This window comes from Oncorhynchus keta, unplaced genomic scaffold (genome assembly GCF_023373465.1).
Source record: "Oncorhynchus keta strain PuntledgeMale-10-30-2019 unplaced genomic scaffold, Oket_V2 Un_contig_13950_pilon_pilon, whole genome shotgun sequence".
NCBI lineage: Eukaryota > Metazoa > Chordata > Actinopteri > Salmoniformes > Salmonidae > Oncorhynchus > Oncorhynchus keta.
The window spans coordinates 33471-57900 of NW_026278449.1; the positions used below are offsets into that span (position 1 = coordinate 33471).

General features: G+C 49.6%; 1 protein-coding gene across 1 annotated transcript in view; it reads right to left on the reverse strand.

The window, feature by feature from the left end:
- Positions 1 to 24430, reverse strand: part of LOC127918291 (threonylcarbamoyladenosine tRNA methylthiotransferase-like) — an 87927-nt gene that overhangs the window by 22366 nt on the left and 41131 nt on the right. The window lies entirely within an intron of this gene.

Consider the following 24430-nt stretch of genomic DNA (forward strand, 5'->3'; position numbering starts at 1 on the left):
GTAGTGCACTACTTTAGACCGGGGGATCATAGGGATGTGGTCAAAAGCAGTGCACTGTGTAGGGAACAGGTTGCCGTTTAGGATACACCCTCTGTCTACATTGTTACAGCACAGTGGGAAAAGCCAGCACTGATATAAACACTAAAATATTAAAGACTGATTGTTTAGCCTCAGACAACCACCAAATACCCCAAACGTTTGGGAAATATATTTAGAACCAAGGCTAATCCCGGAGAAAGTTGGATCCAATGACAATTATGGGATGTCTGGCTGCTGAGTCTGCCCAGTTGCTACCGGCAACACAGCACGGCCCTATCTAGATAACATCATTTCCCTATACGACACGTGCCAAATAAATATTCAAATCATGTCAACTGCTTATTCAGATTATCAGGTGTATTATTACAGACAGGCCAGGTGAATATAGAGCAGGCCAATCAGACAACACTACCATCTATTGAGGGAGGAGCTAGAGCAGGCCAATCAGACAACACTACCATCTATTGAGGGAGGAGCTACAGAGCAGGCCAATCAGACAACACTACCATCTATTGAGGAGGAGCTATACAGCAGGCCAATCTGACAACACTACCATCTATTGAGGGAGGAGCTATAGAGCAGGCCTATCAGACCACACTACCATCTATTGAGGGAGGAGCTATAGAGCAGGCCACCCAGACAACACTACCATCTATTGAGGGAGGAGCTATAGAGCAGGCCAATCAGACAACACTACCATCTATTGAGGGAGGAGCTATAGAGCAGGCCAATCAGACAACACTACCATCTATTGAGGGAGGAGCTATAGAGCAGGCCAATCAGACAACACTACCATCTATTGAGGGAGGAGCTATAGAGCAGGCCAATCTGACAACACTACCATCTATTGAGGGAGGAGCTATAGAGCAGGCCAATCAGACCACACTACCATCTATTGAGGGAGGAGCTATAGAGCAGGCCAACAGACAACACTACCATCTATTGAGGGAGGAGCTATAGAGCAGGCCAATCTGACAACACTACCATCTATTGAGGGAGGAGCTATAGAGCAGGCCTATCAGACCACACTACCATCTATTGAGGGAGGAGCTATAGAGCAGGCCAATCAGACAACACTACCATCTATTGAGGGAGGAGCTATAGAGCAGGCCTATCAGACCACACTACCATCTATTGAGGGAGGAGCTATAGAGCAGGCCAATCAGTCAACACTACCATCTATTGAGGGAGGAGCTATAGAGCAGGACAATCAGACAACACTACCATCTATTGAGGGAGGAGCTATAGAGCAGGCCAATCAGACAACACTACCATCTACTGAGGGAGGAGCTATAGAGCAGGCCAATCAGACCACACTACCATCTATTGAGGGAGGAGCTATAGAGCAGGCCAATCAGACAACATTACCATCTATTGAGGGAGGAGCTATAGAGCAGGCCTATCAGACCACACTACCATCTATTGAGGGAGGAGCTATAGAGCAGGCCTATCAGACAACACTACCATCTACTGAGGGAGGGGCTATAGAGCAGGCCTATCAGACCAACTACCATCTATTGAGGGAGGGGCTATAGAGCAGGCCTATCAGACAACACTACCATCTATTGAGGGAGGGGCTATAGAGCAGGCCTATCAGACAACACTACCATCTATTGAGGGAGGGGCTATAGAGCAGGCCTATCAGACAACACTACCATCTATTGAGGGAGGGGCTATAGAGCAGGCCTATCAGACAACACTACCATCTATTGAGGGAGGGGCTATAGAGCAGGCCTATCAGACAACACTACCATCTATTGAGGGAGGGGCTATAGAGCAGGCCTATCAGACAACACTACCATCTATTGAGGGAGGGGCTATAGAGCAGGCCTATCAGACAACACTACCATCTATTGAGGGAGGGGCTATAGAGCAGGCCTATCAGACAACACTACCATCTATTGAGGGAGGGGCTATAGAGCAGGCCTATCAGACAACACTACCATCTATTGAGGGAGGGGCTATAGAGCAGGCCTATCAGACAACACTACCATCTATTGAGGGAGGGGCTATAGAGCAGGCCTATCAGACAACACTACCATCTATTGAGGGGCTATAGAGCAGGCCTATCAGACAACACTACCATCTATTGAGGGAGGGGCTATAGAGCAGGCCTATCAGACAACACTACCATCTATTGAGGGAGGAGCTATAGAGCAGGCCTATCAGACCACACTACCATCTATTGAGGGAGGAGCTATAGAGCAGGCCAATCAGACAACACTACCATCTATTGAGGGAGGAGCTATAGAGCAGGCCAATCAGACAACACTACCATCTATTGAGGGAGGAGCTATAGAGCAGGCCAATCAGACAACACTACCATCTATTGAGGGAGGAGCTATAGAGCAGGCCAATCAGACAACACTACCATCTATTGAGGGAGGAGCTATAGAGCAGGCCAATCTGACAACACTACCATCTATTGAGGGAGGAGCTATAGAGCAGGCCAATCAGACCACACTACCATCTATTGAGGGAGGAGCTATAGAGCAGGCCAATCAGACAACACTACCATCTATTGAGGGAGGAGCTATAGAGCAGGCCAATCTGACAACACTACCATCTATTGAGGGAGGAGCTATAGAGCAGGCCTATCAGACAACACTACCATCTATTGAGGGAGGAGCTATAGAGCAGGCCAATCAGACAACACTACCATCTATTGAGGGAGGAGCTATAGAGCAGGCCTATCAGACCACACTACCATCTATTGAGGGAGGAGCTATAGAGCAGGCCAATCAGTCAACACTACCATCTATTGAGGGAGGAGCTATAGAGCAGGCCAATCAGTCAACACTACCATCTATTGAGGGGGAGCTATAGAGCAGGCCAATCAGACAACACTACCATCTACTGAGGGAGGAGCTATAGAGCAGGCCAATCAGACAACACTACCATCTATTGAGGGAGGAGCTATAGAGCAGGCCAATCAGACAACACTACCATCTATTGAGGGAGGAGCTATAGAGCAGGCCAATCAGACCACACTACCATCTATTGAGGGAGGAGCTATAGAGCAGGCCAATCAGACAACACTACCATCTATTGAGGAGGAGCTATAGAGCAGGCCTATCAGACAACACTACCATCTATTGAGGGAGGAGCTATAGAGCAGGCCTATCAGACAACACTACCATCTACTGAGGGAGGGGCTATAGAGCAGGCCTATCAGACCACACTACCATCTACTGAGGGAGGGGCTATAGAGCAGGCCTATCAGACAACACTACCATCTACTGAGGGAGGGGCTATAGAGCAGGCCTATCAGACAACACTACCATCTACTGAGGGAGGGGCTATAGAGCAGGCCTATCAGACAACACTACCATCTACTGAGGGAGGGGCTATAGAGCAGGCCTATCAGACAACACTACCATCTATTGAGGAGGGGCTATAGAGCAGGCCTATCAGACAACACTACCATCTATTGAGGGGAGGGGCTATAGAGCAGGCCTATCAGACAACACTACCATCTATTGAGGGAGGGGCTATAGAGCAGGCCTATCAGACAACACTACCATCTATTGAGGGAGGGGCTATAGAGCAGGCCTATCAGACAACACTACCATCTATTGAGGGAGGGGCTATAGAGCAGGCCTATCAGACAACACTACCATCTATTGAGGGAGGGGCTATAGAGCAGGCCTATCAGACAACACTACCATCTATTGAGGGAGGGGCTATAGAGCAGGCCTATCAGACAACACTACCATCTATTGAGGGAGGGGCTATAGAGCAGGCCTATCAGACAACACTACCATCTATTGAGGGAGGGGCTATAGAGCAGGCCTATCAGACAACACTACCATCTATTGAGGGAGGAGCTATAGAGCAGGCCTATCAGACCACACTACCATCTATTGAGGGAGGAGCTATAGAGCAGGCATATCAGACAACACTACCATCTATTGAGGGAGGGGCTATAGAGCAGGCCTATCAGACAACACTACCATCTATTGAGGGAGGGGCTATAGAGCAGGCCTATCAGACCACACTACCATCTATTGAGGGAGGGGCTATAGAGCAGGCCTATCAGACAACACTACCATCTATTGAGGGAGGGGCTATAGAGCAGGCCTATCAGACTACACCTGGGATAATAGGATGGTTGTTTATGTGAATGTCTTGACGTGGCGCTTGCCAATCTCTTGATCAAAATAAATAGCAGCCCGGTGTCAGATTATTTACATCCATTAATGAACGCTTCAATTGTAACCTCTGCTAAATAACGGTGTCAAATCCTGTCATTTGCTCCCTAAACAAGTTCTAGAGACAGTCCTAGATAAAAACACACTACAATCCTTCTACAATATTTAGAGAAGAAAGAAGACGAGACAATGAAGAGGAAGAAACCCTTTTTTACATCCCACAGTGAGTCATGTGTTGAGTCTCTGAGTTGACGACAGGTGTTTAAAAGAGCTGCCGATGGGAGAAGGGAGGGCGTCTCGAGACGAGGCCACCAACACCACGTTCAGACAGTGGCGAAGCGTCACAGCATTGCCCAATTCTGCTAGGCCATTAGAGACACATTGGTCAGTCAAGCTTACACAACTCTGATAAATTACACCTCTGTCTAATGCCTGTACCATCACAGAGAGAGAGACAGAGAGAGAGACAAGAGACAGAGACAGAGACAGAGACAGAGAGAGAGAGGGTGGCAGAGAGAGAGATGAGGAGGGTGAGAGAGAGAGAGAGAGAGAGAGAGAGATTTGGCAGAGAGAGAGAGAGAGAGCGAGCGAGGAGCAAGCGAGAGGGAGGGCAGAGAGAGGAGGGAGGCAGAGAGAGAAGGAGAGAGAGAGAGGGTGGCAGAGAGAGAGATGAGGAGGGTGGCAGAGAGAGAAAGAGGAAGAGAGAGAAGAGAGAGAGAGAGGGTGGCAGAGAGAGATTAGAGGTGGCAGAAAGAGAGAGAGGAGGGTGGCAGAGAAGAGAGAGAGGAAGAGAGAGAGAGAGAGAGAGGAGGGTGGCAGAGAGAGGAGGAGAGCGAGAGAGAGGGTGGCAGGGAGAGAGAGAGAGAGAGGGGAGGGAGGCAGAGAGAGGAAGAGAGCGAGAGAGGGTGGCAGAGAGAGAGGAGGGAGGCAGAGAGAGAGAGAGAGAGAGAGAGAGAGAGAGGAGGGAGGCAGAAGAGGAGAATGGAGGGTGGCAGAGAGAGAGAGAGGAGGAGAGGCAGAGAGAGGAGAGAGAGAGAGAGGGTGGCAGAGAGAGAGAAAGAGGTAGAGGGTGGCAGAGAGAGAGAGAGAGAGAGGAGGGAGGCAGAGAGAGAAGGAGAGAGAGAGAGAGGGTGGCAGAGAGAGAGAGAGGAGGGAGGCAGAGAGAAGGAGAGGAGAGAGAGGGTGGCAGAGAGAGAGAGAGAGGAGGGAGGCAGAGAGAGAAGAGAGAGCGAGAGAGAGAGAGAGAGAGGTAGAGACATTCAAGGCAGAGAGAGAGAGAAGAGAGAGAGAGAGAGAGAGAGAGAGAGAGAGAGGAGGGTGGCAGAGAGAGAGAGAGGAGGTTGGCAGAGAGAGGAGGGAGAGCGAGAGAGAGGGGTGGCAGTAGAGAGAGAGAGAGAGAGAGAGGTAGAGGGTGGCAGAGAGAGAAGGAGAGCGAGAGAGAGGGGGGATATATAAATCAAGGTGCAGTCAGTAACCCTTCTTCAGTAAATTAATCTCTTTCACCAGAACACTAATGACAAAGTCTACAAAGCGACAGTAAACGCCTCGTCTTGTTTATGGGCTGTAGAGACCTTCTGCCTCAGCACATCACAATAGGCCTTTTACTGGCTGCCAATAGGCTAACTCCCCAGGCTAACCCCCCTCTACACACACACACACACACACAACACACACACACAATGGGGGAACGCCACGGTTTCTCAACTCGAAGCTATTACATTCAAGCATGATATCAACGTCGTCTATGAAACATGATGTAAATGTTTAAGATACAGACGCCGTTTTCCCCGATAGAGCTGCAGTACCAATGTGAAATGAGCCTTGGGTCCTTCACGGCTGAATTGATGTCAGAGGCGTAAACAACTGAGTACGTGGGGCATAAACCCCCTTTATTTCTGGTTAACGAGGATTTAATCCACAGCTGTAGAACCAATCAACAACATCCTCTGACACAAAATGTAAACATAGACGAGTAGGTCGTCATAGCGCTAACATCAGCCACGTGTTGCTATAGAAAACTACCCATGGTACATCAGCCACGTGTTGCTATAGAAAACTACCCATGGTACATCAGCCACGTGTTGCTATAGAAAACTACCCATGGTACATCAGCCACGTGTTGCTATAGAAAACTACCCATGGTACATCAGCCACGTGTTGCTATAGAAAACTACCCATGGTACATCAGCCACATGTTGCTATAGAAAACTACCCATGGTACATCAGCCACGTGTTCCCATAGAAAACTAGCCATGGTACATCAGCCACGTGTTGCTATAGAAAACTACCCATGGTACATCAGCCACGTGTTCCTATAGAAAACTACCCATGGTACATCAGCCACGTGTTCCTATAGAAAACTACCCATGGTACATCAGCCACGTGTTCCTATAGAAAACTACCCATGGTACATCAGCCACGTGTTCCTATAGAAAACTACCCATGGTACATCAGCCACGTGTTCCTATAGAAAACTACCCATGGTACATCAGCCACGTGTTCCTATAGAAAACTACCCATGGTACATCAGCCACGTGTTCCTATAGAAAACTACCCATGGTACATCAGCCACGTGTTCCTATAGAAAACTACCCATGGTACATCAGCCACGTGTTGCTATAGAAAACTACCCATGGTACATCAGCCACGTGTTGCTATAGAAAACTACCCATGGTACATCAGCCACGTGTTCCTATAGAAAACTACCCATGGTACATCAGCCACGTGTTCCTATAGAAAACTACCCATGGTACATCAGCCACGTGTTGCTATAGAAAACTACCCATGGTACATCAGCCACGTGTTGCTATAGAAAACTACCCATGGTACATCAGCCACGTGTTGCTATAGAAAACTACCCATGGTACATCAGCCACGTGTTCCTATAGAAAACTACCCATGGTACATCAGCCACGTGTTCCTATAGAAAACTACCCATGGTACATCAGCCACGTGTTCCTATAGAAAACTACCCATGGTACATCAGCCACGTGTTGCTATAGAAAACTACCCATGGTACATCAGCCACGTGTTCCTATAGAAAACTACCCATGGTACATCAGCCACGTGTTCCTATAGAAAACTACCCATGGTACATCAGCCACGTGTTCCTATAGAAAACTACCCATGGTACATCAGCCACGTGTTCCTATAGAAAACTACCCATGGTACATCAGCCACGTGTTCCTATAGAAAACTACCCATGGTACATCAGCCACGTGTTCCTATAGAAAACTACCCATGGTACATCAGCCACGTGTTCCTATAGAAAACTACCCATGGTACATCAGCCACGTGTTCCTATAGAAAACTACCCATGGTACATCAGCCACGTGTTCCTATAGAAAACTACCCATGGTACATCAGCCACGTGTTCCTATAGAAAACTACCCATGGTACATCAGCCACGTGTTCCTATAGAAAACTACCCATGGTACATCAGCCACATGTTCCTATAGAAAACTACCCATGGTACATCAGCCACATGTTCCTATAGAAAACTACCCATGGTACATCAGCCACGTGTTCCTATAGAAAACTACCCATGGTACATCAGCCACATGTTCCTATAGAAAACTACCCATGGTACATCAGCCACGTGTTCCTATAGAAAACTACCCATGGTACATCAGCCACGTGTTGCTATAGAAAACTACCCATGGTACATCAGCCACGTGTTGCTATAGAAAACTACCCATGGTACATCAGCCACGTGTTCCTATAGAAAACTACCCATGGTACATCAGCCACGTGTTCCTATAGAAAACTACCCATGGTACATCAGCCACGTGTTCCTATAGAAAACTACCCATGGTACATCAGCCACGTGTTCCTATAGAAAACTACCCATGGTACATCAGCCACGTGTTCCTATAGAAAACTACCCATGGTACATCAGCCACGTGTTCCTATAGAAAACTACCCATGGTACATCAGCCACATGTTCCTATAGAAAACTACCCATGGTACATCAGCCACGTGTTCCTATAGAAAACTACCCATGGTACATCAGCCACGTGTTCCTATAGAAAACTACCCATGGTACATCAGCCACGTGTTGCTATAGAAAACTACCCATGGTACATCAGCCACGTGTTCCTATAGAAAACTACCCGTGGTACATCAGCCACGTGTTCGTATAGAAAACGACCCATGGTACATCAGCCACGTGTTCCTATAGAAAACCATGTTCCCAGTCATCATCCTCAGTTCCTCAAGACATTCCCCTGACAGACGCAGGAGGCTGACCACGTTCCCAGTCATCAGCCTCAGTTCCTAAAGACATTCCCCTGACAGACGCAGGAGGCTGACCACGTTCCCAGTCATCATCCTCAGTTCCTCAAGACATTCCCCTGACAGACGCAGGAGGCTGACCACGTTCCCAGTCATCATCCTCAGTTCCTCAAGACATTCCCCTGACAGACGCAGGAGGCTGACCCCGTTCCCAGTCACCAGCCTCAGTTCCTCAAGACATTCCCCTGACAGACGCAGGAGGCTGACCACGTTCCCAGTCATCAGCCTCAGTTCCTCAAGACATTCCCCTGACAGTTCCTGAGGAGGCTGACCCCCGTTCCCAGTCACCAGCCTCAGGCTGACCCCATTCCCAGTCACCAGCCTCAGTTCCTCAAGACATTCCCCTGTCACCAGCCTCAGTTCCTCAAGACATTCCCCTGACAGACGCAGGAGGCTGACCCCGTTCCCAGTCACCAGCCTCAGTTCCTCAAGACATTCCCCTGACAGACGCAGGAGGCTGACCCCGTTCCCAGTCACCAGCCTCAGTTCCTCAAGACATTCCCCTGACAGACGCAGGAGGCTGACCCCGTTCCCAGTCACCAGCCTCAGTTCCTCAAGACATTCCCCTGACAGACGCAGGAGGCTGACCCCGTTCCTAGTCATCAGCCTCAGTTCCTAAAGACATTCCCCTGACAGACGCAGGAGGCTGACCACGTTCCCAGTCATCAGCCTCAGTTCCTCAAGACATTCCCCTCTCCATGTCACAGACCATATTCACCGGGGGCTGTGTTTTAAGCCAATGAGACGGGGGACTGTGTTTTAAGCCAATGAGACGGGGGACTGTGTTTTAAGCCAATGAGACGGGGGACTGTGTTTTAAGCCAATGAGACGGGGGACTGTGTTTTAAGCCAATGAGACGGGGGACTGTGTTTTTAGCCAATGAGACGGGGGACTGTGTTTTAAGCCAATGAGACGGGGGACTGTGTTTTAAGCCAATGAGACTGTGTTTTAAGCCAATGGGGACTGTGTTTTAAGCCAATGAGACGGGGACTGTGTTTTAGCCAATGAGACGGGGACTGTGTTTTAAGCCAATGAGACGGGGGACTGTGTTTTTAGCCAATGAGACGGGGGACTGTGTTTTTAGCCAATGAGACGGGGGACTGTGTTTTTAGCCAGAGACGCTGCGTCTGTAAAGCACAATTGACACATTTAGTTATGAGTTGACTGTAAAGGAGAATGGTGATGTATTGCTGTAAATCAAATCAAATCAAATGTATTTATAAAGCCCTTCGTACATCAGCTGATATCTCAAAGTGCTGTACAGAAACCCAGCCTAAAACCCCAAACAGCAAGCAATGCAGGTGTAGAAGCACGGTGGCTAGGAAAAACTCCCTAGAAAGGCCAAAACCTAGGAAGAAACCTAGAGAGGAACCAGGCTATGTGGGGTGGCCAGTCCTCTTCTGGCTGTGCCGGGTGGAGATTATAAACCTAGAGAGGAACCAGGCTATGAGGGGTGGAGATTATAAACCTAGAGAGGAACCAGGCTATGAGGGGTGGCCAGTCCTCTTCTGGCTGTGCCGGGTGGAGATTATAAACCTAGAGAGGAACCAGGCTATGAGGGGTGGAGATTATAAACCTAGAGAGGAACCAGGCTATGAGGGGTGGAGATTATAAACCTAGAGAGGAACCAGGCTATGAGGGGTGGCCAGTCCTCTTCTGGCTGTACCGGGTAGAGATTATAAACCTAGAGAGGAACCAGGCTATGTGGGGTGGCCAGTCCTCTTCTGGCTGTGCCGGGTGGAGATTATAACAGAACATGGCCAAGATGTTCAAATGTTCATAAATGACCAGCATGGTTGTATAACAATAAGGCAGAACAGTCTCCTGTATCTTTCAGCACATTCATCAAGTCATCTCCTTGGTTTTCCTGTTGTATATTCAACTCTTGTTACCGTTGGTAACACGTCTAAGTAGCTACAGGCCCACGGGAGAATTTCGACATCGCTGTTCAGAGCGGGGAAGTGAATAGGAGTAGCTAAATCAATTTACATTTGATTTAATAGGTGTATAAAGTAATATCAAATCTAATGAAACTAATATTGTAAATCAATTTGAGATTTAATTGAATTTCCTAGGTACTCCCAGGTGGGAGGGAACCCAACCTGGTTGGGACGATATTGTTGATATTCAGTCTAATGAACCAGAACTTTAATCACAGATTTCTGGGTCAAATCCAAATCCATATTTATATATATTTATATATTTAACACATTCAGAGTACATTCAGAGGAAGCGGTAGAGTAGAGGACATCTGTCTTGAGGATGCAGAACAGTGGTGTAATTTAGGCCCGTGTCCTTGAGAAACGCAGTGAATAATTGTGGCTGAAACTTCATTTGGAATCGACCCCAAACGGTGCGTTGATCCGTTCTGAGACCGATCCTGTGAACATCAGAAGACTGGAGAATAAAGATGATCTAAGAAGCATCTCAGTGGTAGAGGCGTCACTACAGACCCTGGTTCAGTGGTCTAAGGCACTGCATCTCAGTGGTAGAGGCGTCACTACAGACCCTGGTTCAGTGGTCTAAGGCACTGCATCTCAGTGGTAGAGGCGTCACTACAGACCCTGGTTCAGTGGTCTAAGGCACTGCATCTCAGTGGTAGAGGCGTCACTACAGACCCTGGTTCAGTGGTCTAAGACACTGCATCTCAGTGGTAGAGGCGTCACTACAGACCCTGGTTCAGCGGTCTAAGACACTGCATCTCAGTGGTAGAGGCGTCACTACAGACCCTGGTTCAGTGGTCTAAGGCACTGCATCTCAGTGGTAGAGGTGTCACTACAGACCCTGGTTCAGTGGTCTAAGGCACTGCATCTCAGTGGTAGAGGCGTCACTACAGACCCTGGTTCAGTGGTCTAAGGCACTGCATCTCAGTGGTAGAGGCGTCACTACAGACCCTGGTTCAGTGGTCTAAGGCACTGCATCTCAGTGGTAGAGGCTTCACTACAGACCCTGGTTCAGTGGTCTAAGACACTGCATCTCAGTGGTAGAGGCGTCACTACAGACCCTGGTTCAGTGGTCTAAGGCACTGCATCTCAGTGGTAGAGGCGTCACTACAGACCCTGGTTCAGTGGTCTAAGGCACTGCACCTCAGTGGTAGAGGCGTCACTACAGACCCTGGTTCAGTGGTCTAAGACACTGCATCTCAGTGGTAGAGGCGTCACTACAGACCCTGGTTCAGTGGTCTAAGGCACTGCATCTCAGTGGTAGAGGCGTCACTACAGACCCTGGTTCAGTGGTCTAAGACACTGCATCTCAGTGGTAGAGGCTTCACCACAGACACCCTGGTTCGAATCCAGGCTGTATCACAACCGGCTGTGATTGGGAGTCCCGTAGGGTGGCTCTCAATTGTCCCAGTGTCGTCCAGGTTTGGCCGTCATTGTAAATAAGAATTTGCTCTTAACTGACTTGCCTAGTTAAAAACAACAAGACTCCAATACGCCCCCCCCCCCCTCCCCAAAACAACACGACGACAATCTGCAACACGACTATAACACTACTTCAATCTGCCCCCCCCAACAGACACCTTCGTCTCTTTTTAGGGGTTTGTCTTTTTTATTATAGAACAGTTTACATTTACCAGACGACTGTGACTGATGACACTCTGAGCTGAACTGGCCGAACCTCGACCTCCCATCTGACTCTTCCCCTCTCAGTTCAACAACAGGCTCTCCAGATCAGCAGCAGACACAGCCTGTCAATGTCCCTGTCTCCAGATCAGCAGACACAGCCTGTCAATGTCCCTGTCCCCCAGTCGTGTCGTGAGAAGGGCTCCCCAGATCAGCAGCAGAAGCAGTCCCTGTCCCCAGATCAGCAGCAGAAGCAGTCCCTGTCCCCAGATCAGCAGCAGAAGCAGTCCATGTCCCCAGATCAGCAGCAGAAGTCCAGTCCCCTGTCCCCAGATCAGCAGCAGAAGCAGTCCATGTCCCCAGATCAGCAGCAGAAGCAGTCCCTGTCCCCAGATCAGCAGCAGAAGCAGTCCCTGTCCCCAGATCAGCAGCAGAAGCAGTCCCTGTCCCCAGATCAGCAGCAGAAGCAGTCCATGTCCCCAGATCAGCAGCAGAAGCAGTCCATGTCCCCAGATCAGCAGCAGAAGCAGTCCCATGTCCCCAGATCAGCAGCAGAAGCAGTCCCAGTCCCCAGATCAGCAGCAGAAGCAGTCCCTGTCCCCAGATCAGCAGCAGAAGCAGTCCATGTCCCCAGATCAGCAGCAGAAGCAGTCCCTGTCCCCAGATCAGCAGCAGAAGCAGTCCCTGTCCCCAGATCAGCAGCAGAAGCAGTCCCTGTCCCCAGATCAGCAGCAGAAGCAGTCCATGTCCCCAGATCAGCAGCAGAAGGGCCACGTGTCCTTCATGCTCTTGTGGTTTTGGAAATGAAAAGTTCATGAAGCATTTGCCTACAGGCGACATGTTACTCTGACCTCTGACCTTTGCTTAAAAAGCAGTAGCTGGCTCAGGATCTCAGGAAAAATGCTCCATCCTTTCTTCAGCGCTACTTAAAAAACAACTTTCTCCATCCCTCCTCTTCCTCGGTTCAGAGGTCAAATAAGTACACCTGACACAATCACTGATCTAGAAATAATAAATGAACGAAGAGGTGGGAGAGATTTAGAGACGAAGAACAACACAGTGAGAACTAACTGGACTGTCCAGGGTAGTGGGATGAGATCTCCTCATGAGGAGAGGAGAGGAGAGGAGAGGAGAGGAGAGGAGAGGAGAGGAGAGAGAGAGAGAGAGGAGAGAGGAGAGAGAGAGAGAGAGGAGAGAGGAGAGAGGAGAGAGAGAGAGAGAGGAGAGAGAGAGAGAGAGAGAGAGAGAGGAGAGAGAGAGAGAGAGAGAGAGAGAGAGACAGAGAGAGAGAGAGAGAGGAGACAGAGAGGCGAGAGGAGAGAGGAGACAGAGAGAGAGAGAGAGAGGAGACAGAGAGGCGAGAGGAGAGAGAGAGAGAGAGAGAGAGAGAGAGAGAGAGAGAGAGAGAGAGAGAGAGAGAGAGAGAGAGAGAGAGAGAGAGAGAGAGAGAGAGAGAGAGAGAGAGAGAGAGAGAGAGAGAGAGAGAGAGAGGAGACAGAGACAGAGATGACAGAGAGAGAGGAGACAGAGAAAATGTATATTGTTTATTTCACTTTTGTATATTATCTACCTCACTTGCTTTGGCAATGTCAACACATGTTTCCCATGCCAATAAAGCCCCTTGAATTGAGAGAGGAGACAGAGAGAGAGGAGAGAGGAGACAGCATTATTATTAACAGCAGACTCGTACATTTCCTCAATGAAAACAATGTACTGAGCAAATGTCAAATTGGCTTTTTACCAAATTACCGTACAACAGACCATGTATTCACCCTGCACACCTTAATTGACAACCAAACAAACCAAAACAAAGGCAAAGTCTTCTCTCATGCTTTGTTGATTTCAAAAAAGCCTTCGACTCAATCTGGCATGAGGGTCTGCTATACAAACTGATGGAAAGTGGTGTTGGGGTAAAACATATGACATTATAAAATCCATGTACACAAACAACAAGTGTGCGGTTAAAATTGGCAAAAAACACACACAATTCTTCACATAGGGTCGTGGGGTTAGACAGGGATGCAGCTTAAGCCCCACCCTCTTCAACATATATATCAACGAATTGGCGCGGGCACTAGAAAAGTCTGCAGCACCCGGCCTCCCCCTGCTAGAATCTGAAGTCAAATGTCTGCTGTTTGCTGATGATCTGGTGCTTCTGTCACCAACCAAGGAGGGCCTACATCAGCACCTAGATCTTCTGCACAGATTCTGTCAGACCTGGGCCCTGACAGTAAATCTCAGTAAGACCAAAATAATGGTGTTCCAAAAAAGGTCCAGTCACCAGGACCACAAATACAAATTCCATCTAGACACTGTTGCCCTAGAGCACACAAAAAACTATACATACCTTGGCCTAAACATCAGCGCCACAGGTAACTTCCACAAAGCTGTGAACGATCTGAGAGACAAGGCAAGAAGGGCATTCTATGCCATCAAAAGAAACATACATTTCAACATACCAATTAGGATTTGGCTAAAAATACTTGAATCAGTCATAGAGCCCATTGCCCTTTATGGTTGTGAGGTCTGGGGTCCGCTCACCAACCAAGACTTCACAAAATGGGACAAACACCAAATTGAGACTCTGCACGCAGAATTCTGCAAAAATATCCTCCGTGTACAACGTAAAACACCAAATAATGCATGCAGAGCAGAATTAGGCCGATACCCACTAATTATCAAAATCCAGAAAAGAGCCGTTAAATTCTACAACCACCTAAAAGGAAGCGATTCCCAAACCTTCCATAACAAAGCCATCACAAACAGAGAGATGAACCTGGAGAAGAGTCCCCTAAGCAAACTGGTCCTGGGGCTCTGTTCACAAACACAAACACACCCTACAGAGCCCCAGGACAACAGCACAATTAGACCCAACCAAATCATGAGAAAACAAAAAGATAATTACTTAACACATTGGAAAGAATTAACAAAAAACAGAGCAAACTAGAATGCTATTTGGCCCGACACAGAGAGTACACAGCGGCAGAATACCTGACCACTGTGACTGACCCAAAATTAAGGAAAGCTTTGACTATGTACAGACTCAGTGAGCATAGCCTTGCTATTGACAAAGGCTGCCGTAGGCAGACATGGCTCTCAAGAGAAGACAGGCTATGTGCTCACTGCCCACAAAATGAGGTGGAAACTGAGCTGCACTTCCTAACCTCCTGCTCAATGTATGACCATATTAGAGAGACATATTTCCCCCAGATCACACAGATCCACAAAGAATTCGAAAACAAATCCAATTTTGAAAAACTCCCATACCTACTGGGTGAAATTCCACAGTGTGCCATCACAGCAGCAAGATTTGTGACCTGTTGCCACGAGAAAAGGGCAACCAGTGAAGAACAAACACCATTGTAAATACAACCCATATTTATGCTTATTTATTTTATCTTGTGTCCTTTAATTATTTGTACATTGTGTATATATATGTATGTATATATATATATATATATATATATATATATATATATAAATATATATATATATATATATATATATGACATTTGTAATGTCTTTACTGTTTTGAAACTGTTGTATGTGTAATGTTTACTGTTAATTTTTGTTGTTTTTCACTTTATATATTCACTTTGTATGTTGTCTACCTCACTTGCTTTGGCAATGTTAACACATGTTTCCCATGCCAATAAAGCCCTTGAATTGAATTGAATTGAATTGAATTGAGAGAGAGGAGACAGAGAGGCGAGAGGAGAGAGAGAGAGAGAGAGAGAGAGAGAGAGAGAGAGAGAGAGAGAGAGAGAGAGAGAGAGAGAGAGAGAGAGAGAGAGAGAGAGAGGAGACAGAGAGGAGAGAGGAGAGAGAGAGAGAGAGAGAGAGAGAGAGAGAGAGACAGAGAGACAGAGAGAGAGAGAGAGGAGACAGAGAGGCGAGAGGAGAGAGAGAGAGAGAGAGAGAGAGAGACAGAGAGACAGAGAGAGAGAGAGACAGAGAGACAGAGAGAGAGAGAGAGGAGACAGAGAGGCGAGAGGAGAGAGACAGAGAGAGGAGAGAGGAGACAGAGAGATGACAGAGAGAGAGGAGACAGAGAAAATGTATATTGTTTATTTCACTTTTGTATATTATCTACCTCACTTGCTTTGGCAATGTCAACACATGTTTCCCATGCCAATAAAGCCCCTTGAATTGAGAGAGGAGACAGAGAGAGAGGAGAGAGGAGACAGAGAGAGAGAGGAGAGAAGAGAGGGGTGGAGGAGAGAGAGAGCGAGAGAGAGAGAGCGAGAGAGAGGAGAGAGTAGAGAGAGTAGAGCGAGAGAGAGAATTATCCTTATAGATGGTGATAAATGGGAACTGAATGACTGATAGTGTCGGCCTGGAGAGAGAGAGAGAGAGAGAGAGAGAGAGAGAGAGAGAGAGAGAGAGAGAGAGAGAGAGAGAGAGAGAGAGAGAGAGAGAGAGAGAGAGAGAGGAGAGAGTAGAGAGAGTAGAGCGAGAGAGAATTATCCTTATAGATGGTGATAAATGGGAACTGAATGACTGATAGTGTCGGCCTGGAGAGAGAGAGAGAGCGAGGAGAGAGAGAGAGAGCAAAGCCCCTGGTGTCGTTTCAGCCTCTTAACAAAGAGCCCTTCTATCTGACCGGCCAGCAAATGCCACCAGTGATGTCACAGCTACCTCACTGGAAAGTTAAAACAGCATCCTTCATCGTTCCTTCCCCTGACGAACAAGGAGAGCAGAGCGAGAGCCGTCTCTGGGCTTTGGCTCCATGTACAAAGAGACCCTGTCGAGAGGACTCTGAAAACACTAAGACACACACTTCCTTTAATGTCAATCAAACACAGAGGGTGGATGTGGAAAACAACAGTCTAACAGGGGAAGAAGCTGCCTGTCCTGTAGACAGAGAGGAGAGACCAGCCAGTCTAACAGGGGAAGAAGCTGCCTGTCCTGTAGACAGAGAGGAGAGACCAGCCAGTCTAACAGGGGAAGAAGCTGCCTGTCCTACAGACAGAGAGGAGAGACCAGCCAGTCTAACAGGGGAAGAAGCTGCCTGTCCTGTAGACAGAGAGGAGAGACCAGCCAGTCTAACAGGGGAAGAAGCTGCCTGTCCTGTAGACAGAGAGGAGAGACCAGCCAGTCTAACAGGGGAAGAAGCTGCCTGTCCTGTAGACAGAGAGGAGAGACCAGCCAGTCTAACAGGGGAAGAAGCTGCCTGTCCTGCAGACAGAGAGGAGAGACCAGCCAGTCTAACAGGGGAAGAAGCTGCCTGTCCTGCAGACAGAGAGGAGAGACCAGCCAGTCTAACAGGGGAAGAAGCTGCCTGTCCTGTAGACAGAGAGGAGAGACCAGCCAGTCTAACAGGGGAAGAAGCTGCCTGTCCTACAGACAGAGAGGAGAGACCAGCCAGTCTAACAGGGGAAGAAGCTGCCTGTCCTACAGACGGAGAGGAGAGACCAGCCAGTCTAACAGGGGAAGAAGCTGCCTGTCCTACAGACGGAGAGGAGAGACCAGCCAGTCTAACAGGGGAAGAAGCTGCCTGTCCTACAGACAGAGAGGAGAGACCAGCCACTCTAACAGGGGAAGAAGCTGCCTGTCCTACAGACAGAGAGGAGAGACCAGCCACTCTAACAGGGGAAGAAGCTGCCTGTCCTGTAGACAGAGAGGAGAGACCAGCCAGTCTAACAGGGGAAGAAGCTGCCTGTCCTACAGACAGAGAGGAGAGACCAGCCAGTCTAACAGGGGAAGAAGCTGCCTGTCCTACAGACGGAGAGGAGAGACCAGCCAGTCTAACAGGGGAAGAAGCTGCCTGTCCTACAGACAGAGAGGAGAGACCAGCCAGTCTAACAGGGGAAGAAGCTGCTTGTCCTACAGACAGAGAGGAGAGACCAGCCAGTCTAACAGGGGAAGAAGCTGCTTGTCCTACAGACAGAGAGGAGAGACCAGCCAGTCTAACAGGGAAGAAGCTGCTTGTCCTACAGACAGAGAGGAGAGACCAGCCAGTCTAACAGGGGAAGAAGCTGCCTGTCCTACAGACAGAGAGGAGAGACCAGCCAGTCTAACAGGGGAAGAAGCTGCTTGTCCTACAGACAGAGAGGAGAGACCAGCCAGTCTAACAGGGGAAGAAGCTGCCTGTCCTGTAGACAGAGAGGAGAGACCAGCCAGTCTAACAGGGGAAGAAGCTGCCTGTCCTGTAGACAGAGAGGAGAGACCAGCCAGTCTAACAGGGAAGAAGCTGCCTGTCCTGTAGACGGAGAGGAGAGACCAGCCAGTCTAAGTAACACAGTGTCTGACAGTGATGCAGACTGACGGTTTATTTTTGTCAACGACGTCCCTGTTTCATTTCACGTTACAGCACCTGAATTATTTAAAGGCACTTAAAGTGATGTTTGATCCGAGGACGTCAACAGGGCCATTACAGATGGAATATGAACATGACCTGAGTTGGCAGCGTAAACACAACCTGTTTTACCACAACAACAACAACATCTGGGCTGTATATTGACCAGAAAACACAAAGCTTTCCACAATGATGACTCTCATGTTCTCAGAACTTCTATTTCTCATTACATCGTTACAGCAGAGGGACTGACTGTACAGTATTTAGCAGAGGGACTGACTGTACAGTAGTTTAGCAGAGGGACTGACTGTACAGAGATTAGCAGAGGGACTGACTGTAGAATAGCAGAGGGACTGACTGACTGTATAACAGCAGAGGGACTGACTGACTGTAGAACAGCAGAGGGACTGACTGACTGTAGAACAGCAGAGGGACTGACTGACTGTAGAACAGCAGAGGGACTGACTGTAGAACAGCAGAGGGACTGACTGACTGTAGAACAGCAGAGGGACTGACTGACTGTAGAACAGCAGAGGGACTGACTGACTGTAGAACAGCAGAGGGACTGAATGAATGTAGAACAGCAGAGGGACTGACTGGCTGTAGAACAGCAGAGGGACTGAATGTACAGTAGAATAGCAGAGGGCTGACTGTAGCAAATCAGAGAGACTGACTGTACAGTAGAACAGCAGAGGGACTGACTGTACAGTAGAACAGCAGAGGGACTGACTGTAGAACAGCAGAGGGACTGACTGTACAGTAGAACAGCAGAGGGACTGACTGTACAGTAGAACAGCAGAGGACTGACTGTAGAACAGCAGAGGACTGACTGTACAGTAGAACAGCAGAGGGACTGACTGTAGAACAGCAGAGGGACTGACTGTACAGTAGAACAGCAGAGGGACTGACTGTAGAACAGCAGAGAGACTGACTGTACAGTAGAACAGCAGAGGGACTGACTGTACAGTAGAACAGCAGAGGGACTGAATGTACAGTAGAATAGCAGAGGGACTGACTGTACAGTAGAACAGCAGAGGGACTGAGTGTAGAACACAGAGGGACTGACTGTACAGTAGAACAGCAGAGGGGACTGTAGAACAGCAGAGGGACTGACTGTACAGTATAACAGCAGAGAGACTGACTGTACAGTAGACAGCAGTGGACTGACTGTGGGGACAGTAGACACACAGAGGGACTGACTGTATTAGCAGTGGGGACTGACTGTACACCATAACAGCAGAGGGACTGACAGTGTAGAACAGCAGGGGACAGTAGACACCACACAGGGCTGGACTGACAGTGGTATTACAGCTGAGGGACAGTAGACACCACACAGGACTGCTGAGACACAGTGGTATTATAGGGGGACAGTAGACACCACACAGGGCTGAGACACAGTATAACAGAGGGGACAGTACACAGAACACACAGGGCTGAGACACAGTATATTAGCAGTGGGACAGTAGAACACCAGAGGGACTGACTGTAGAACAGCAGAGGCACTGGCTGTACAGTAGACACCACACAGGGTGAGACACAGTGGTATTATAGTGGGACAGTTGACACCAAACAGGGCTGAGACACAGTGGTATTATAGTGGGGACAGTGGACACCACACAGGGCTGAGACACAGTGGTATTATAGTGGGGACAGTAGACACCACACAGGGCTGAGACACAGTGGTATTATAGTGGGGACAGAGGACACCACACAGGGCTGAGACACAGTGGTATTATAGTGGGGACAGTAGACACCACACAGGGCTGAGACACAGTGGTATTATAGTGGGACAGTAGACACCACACAGGGCTGAGACACAGTGGTATTATAGTGGGGACAGTAGACACCACACAGGGCTGAGACACAGTGGTATTATAGTGGGGACAGTAGACACCACACAGGGCTGAGACACAGTGGTATTATAGTGGGACAGTAGACACCACACAGGGCTGAGACACAGTGGTATTATAGTGGGGACAGTAGACACCACACAGGGCTGAGACACAGTGGTATTATAGTGGGGACAGTAGACACCACACAGGGCTGAGACACAGTGGTATTATAGTGGGACAGTAGACACCACACAGGGCTGAGACACAGTGGTATTATAGTGGGGACAGTGGACACCACACAGGGCTGAGACACAGTGGTATTATAGTGGGGACAGTAGACACCACACAGGGCTGAGACACAGTGGTATTATAGTGGGACAGTAGACACCACACAGGGCTGAGACACAGTGGTATTATAGTGGGACAGTAGACACCACACAGGGCTGAGACACAGTGGTATTATAGTGGGACAGTAGACACCACACAGGGCTGAGACACAGTGGTATTATAGTGGGGACAGTAGACACCACACAGGGCTGAGACACAGTGGTATTATAGTGGGGACAGTAGACACCACACAGGGCTGAGACACAGTGGTATTATAGTGGGGACAGTAGACACCACACAGGGCTGAGACACAGTGGTATTATAGTGGGGACAGTAGACACCACACAGGGCTGAGACACAGTGGTATTATAGTGGGACAGTAGACACCACACAGGGCTGAGACACAGTGGTATTATAGTGGGACAGTGGACACCACACAGGGCTGAGCTGTCAGTCTGATGATTGGACAGAGACAGGAGGAGGGTATGACTGTTAACTGGCTGTCAGTCTGATGATTGGACAGAGACACCAGGAGGGTATGACTTAACTGGCTGTCAGTCTGATGATTGGGAGACTGGCTGCCCAATCACAACACACTGACAGGACACAGTGGTATTATGACTGACCAGTAGATTTCTCAACACAAGGGTGTCAGTCACATGTGGTGAATAGTGGGACAGTCAACATCACTCTCGCTGAGTGGGAATGGCTAAACAGCTGGCCAATGGCATGTGGGATATGAGTAGCCAGATAACCAATGGCAAGAGGGATGGGAGGGCTGCCAGGGTGACTGAGGTGCCAGGGTGACTGAGGCGCCAGGGTGACTGAGGCGCCAGGGTGACTGAGGCGCCAGGGTGACTGAGGTGCCAGGGTGACTGAGGTGCCAGGGTGACTGAGGTGCCAGGGTGACTGAGGTGCCAGGGTGACTGAGGTGCCAGGGTGACTGAGGTACCAGGGTGACTGAGGTACCAGGGTGACTGAGGTGCCAGGGTGACTGAGGTGCCAGGGTGACTGAGGTACCAGGGTGACTGAGGTACCAGGGTGACTGAGGTACCAGGGTGACAGGTGCCAGGGTGACTGAGGTACCAGGGTGACTTAGGTACCAGGGTGACTGAGGTGCCAGGGTGACTGAGGTGCCAGGGTGACTGAGACATGATCAGATTATCATTCTGATGAGATGATATTCTAGGACACCAACAGGGCTGAGTAAATCTGATTCATGTGCTTTTAACAACGGTTTGTAATTACGTTAAAGTGTATAAATACATATTAATTTAATTAACATTATTTTATTGTTTAACAGGAAGTGTGACACAGTGATATCGTCAATAACTGACGCAATAGGAGAGTTATACACAAATCTACAAAGTCCCAATAAAATGAAATGGAAGAGATTTAGTTTTTAATCCCACCAGGAACAACAAGTTGATCAGTTGATTATAGTGGTGACTGACACCACACAGTTAGGTACTGAGCTAATGTGCAGTACTGAGCTAATGGGGACTGAGCTAATGACCCCACGGTACTGAGCTAATGACCCAGTGGTACTGAGCTAATGACCCCACGGGACTGAGCTAATGACCCCACGGTACTGAGCTAATGACCCCGCGGTACTGAGCTAATGACCCCACGGTACTGAGCTAATGACCCAGTGCCATCTGGGAACAACAGACACCTGTCCTGGGGGGACAGGGGGATGTGGTCTCACTGGTTCTAGGGACTGTAGCCTCCTCACCCCAGCCTGAGGTGAGTCACTGTCCTGGGGGGGAGGGGGAGTTGTCTCACTGGTTCTAGATACTGTAGCCTCCTCACCCCAGCCTGAGGTGAGTCACTGTCCTGGGGGGAGGGGGATGTTGTCTCACTGGTTCTAGATGGGGACAGTAGACACTCACACCAGCCTGAGGTGAGACACTGTCCTGGGGGAGGGGGATGTTGTCTCACTGGTTCTAGATACAGTAGCCTCCTCACCCCAGCCTGAGGTGAGACACTGTCCTGGGGGGGGAGGGGGATGTTGTCTCACTGGTTCTAGATACTGTAGCCTCCTCACCACAGCCTGAGGTGAGACACTGTCCTGGGGGAGGGGGATGTTGTCTCACTGGTTCTAGACTGAGCCTCCTCACCCCAGCCTGAGGTGAGTCACTGTCCTGGGGGAGGGGGATGTTGTCTCACTGGTTCTAGATGACTGTGCCTCCTCACCCCAGCCTGAGGTGAGTCACTGTCCTGGGGGGAGGGGGATGTTGTCTCACTGGTTCTAGATACTGTAGCCTCCTCACCACAGCCTGAGGTGAGACACTGTCCAGGGGGAGGGGGGATGTTGTCTCACTGGTTCTAGATACTGAGCCTCCTCACCCCAGCCTGAGGTGAGTCACTGTCCAGGGGGAGGGGGATGTTGTCTCACTGGTTCTAGATACTGAGCCTGCCACCCCAGCCTGAGGTGAGCCAGGGTCCTGGGGGAGGGGGATGTTGTCTCAGGTTCTGACTGAGCCTCCTCACCACAGCCTGAGGTGAGTCACTGTCCTGGGGGGATGTTGTCTCACTGGTTCTAGATGACTGTAGCCTCCTCACCCCAGCCTGAGGTGAGTCACTGTCCTGGGGGAGGGGGATGTTGTCTCACTGGTTCTAGATACTGAGGTGCCACCACAGCCTGAGGTGAGACACTGTCCTGGGCCAGGGTGTGTTGTCTCACTGGTTCTAGATACTGTAGCCTCCTCACCACAGCCTGAGGTGAGACACTGTCCAGGGGGATGTTGTCTCACTGGTTCTAGATACTGTAGCCTCCTCACCCCAGCCTGAGGTGAGTCTGACTGAGGTGCCACTGTCTGGGGGAGGGGATGAGGTGTCTCACTGGTTCTAGATACTGAGGTGCTCACCCCAGCCTGAGGTGAGACACTGTCCTGAGGGGGAGGGGGATGTTGTCTGACTGGTTCCAGATACTGTGCCTCCTCACCCCAGCCTGAGGGTGAGACACTGTCCAGGGGGGAGGGGGATGTTGTCTGACTGGTTCCAGGATACTGTAGCCTCCTCACCCCAGCCTGAGGTGAGACACTGTCCTGGGGGAGGGGGATGTTGTCTCACTGGTTCTAGATACTGTAGCCTCTCACCCCAGCCTGAGGTGAGACACTGTCCTGGGGGAGGGGGATGTTGTCTCACTGGTTCTAGATACTGTAGCCTCCTCACCCCAGCCTGAGGGGAGTCACTGTCCTGGGGGAGGGGGATTTGTCTCACTGGTTCTAGATACTGTAGCCTCCTCACCCCAGGCTGAGGTGAGACACTGTCCTGGGGGAGGGGGATGTTGTCTGACTGGTTCTAGATACTGTAGCCTCCTCACCCCAGCCTGAGGGGAGTCACTGTCCTGGGGGAGGGGGATGTTGTCTCACTGGTTCTAGATACTTAGCCTCTCACCCCAGGCCCAGGTGAGACACTGTCCTGGGGGGAGGGGGATGTTGTCTCACTGGTTCTAGATACTGTCAGCCTCCTCACCCCAGGCTGAGGTGAGACACTGTCCTGGGGGGAGGGGGATGTTGTCTGACTGGTTCTAGATACTGTAGCCTCCTCACCCCAGCCTGAGGTGAGACACTGTCCTGGGGGGAGGGGGATGTTGTCTGACTGGTTCTAGATACTGTAGCCTCCTCACCCCAGCCTGAGGTGAGACACTGTCCGGGGGAGGGGGATGTTGTCTGACTGGTTCTAGATACTGTAGCCTCCTCACCCCAGCCTGAGGTGAGACACTGTCCTGGGGGGAGGGGGATGTTGTCTGACTGGTTCTAGATACTGTAGCCTCCTCACCCCAGCCTGAGGTGAGACACTGTCCTGGGGGAGGGGGATGTTGTCTGACTGGTTCTAGATACTGTAGCCTCCTCACCCCAGCCTGAGGGGACAACAGAACCTGAGAAGCCACACAGGGGTGTGGTTCTTATTTTGACC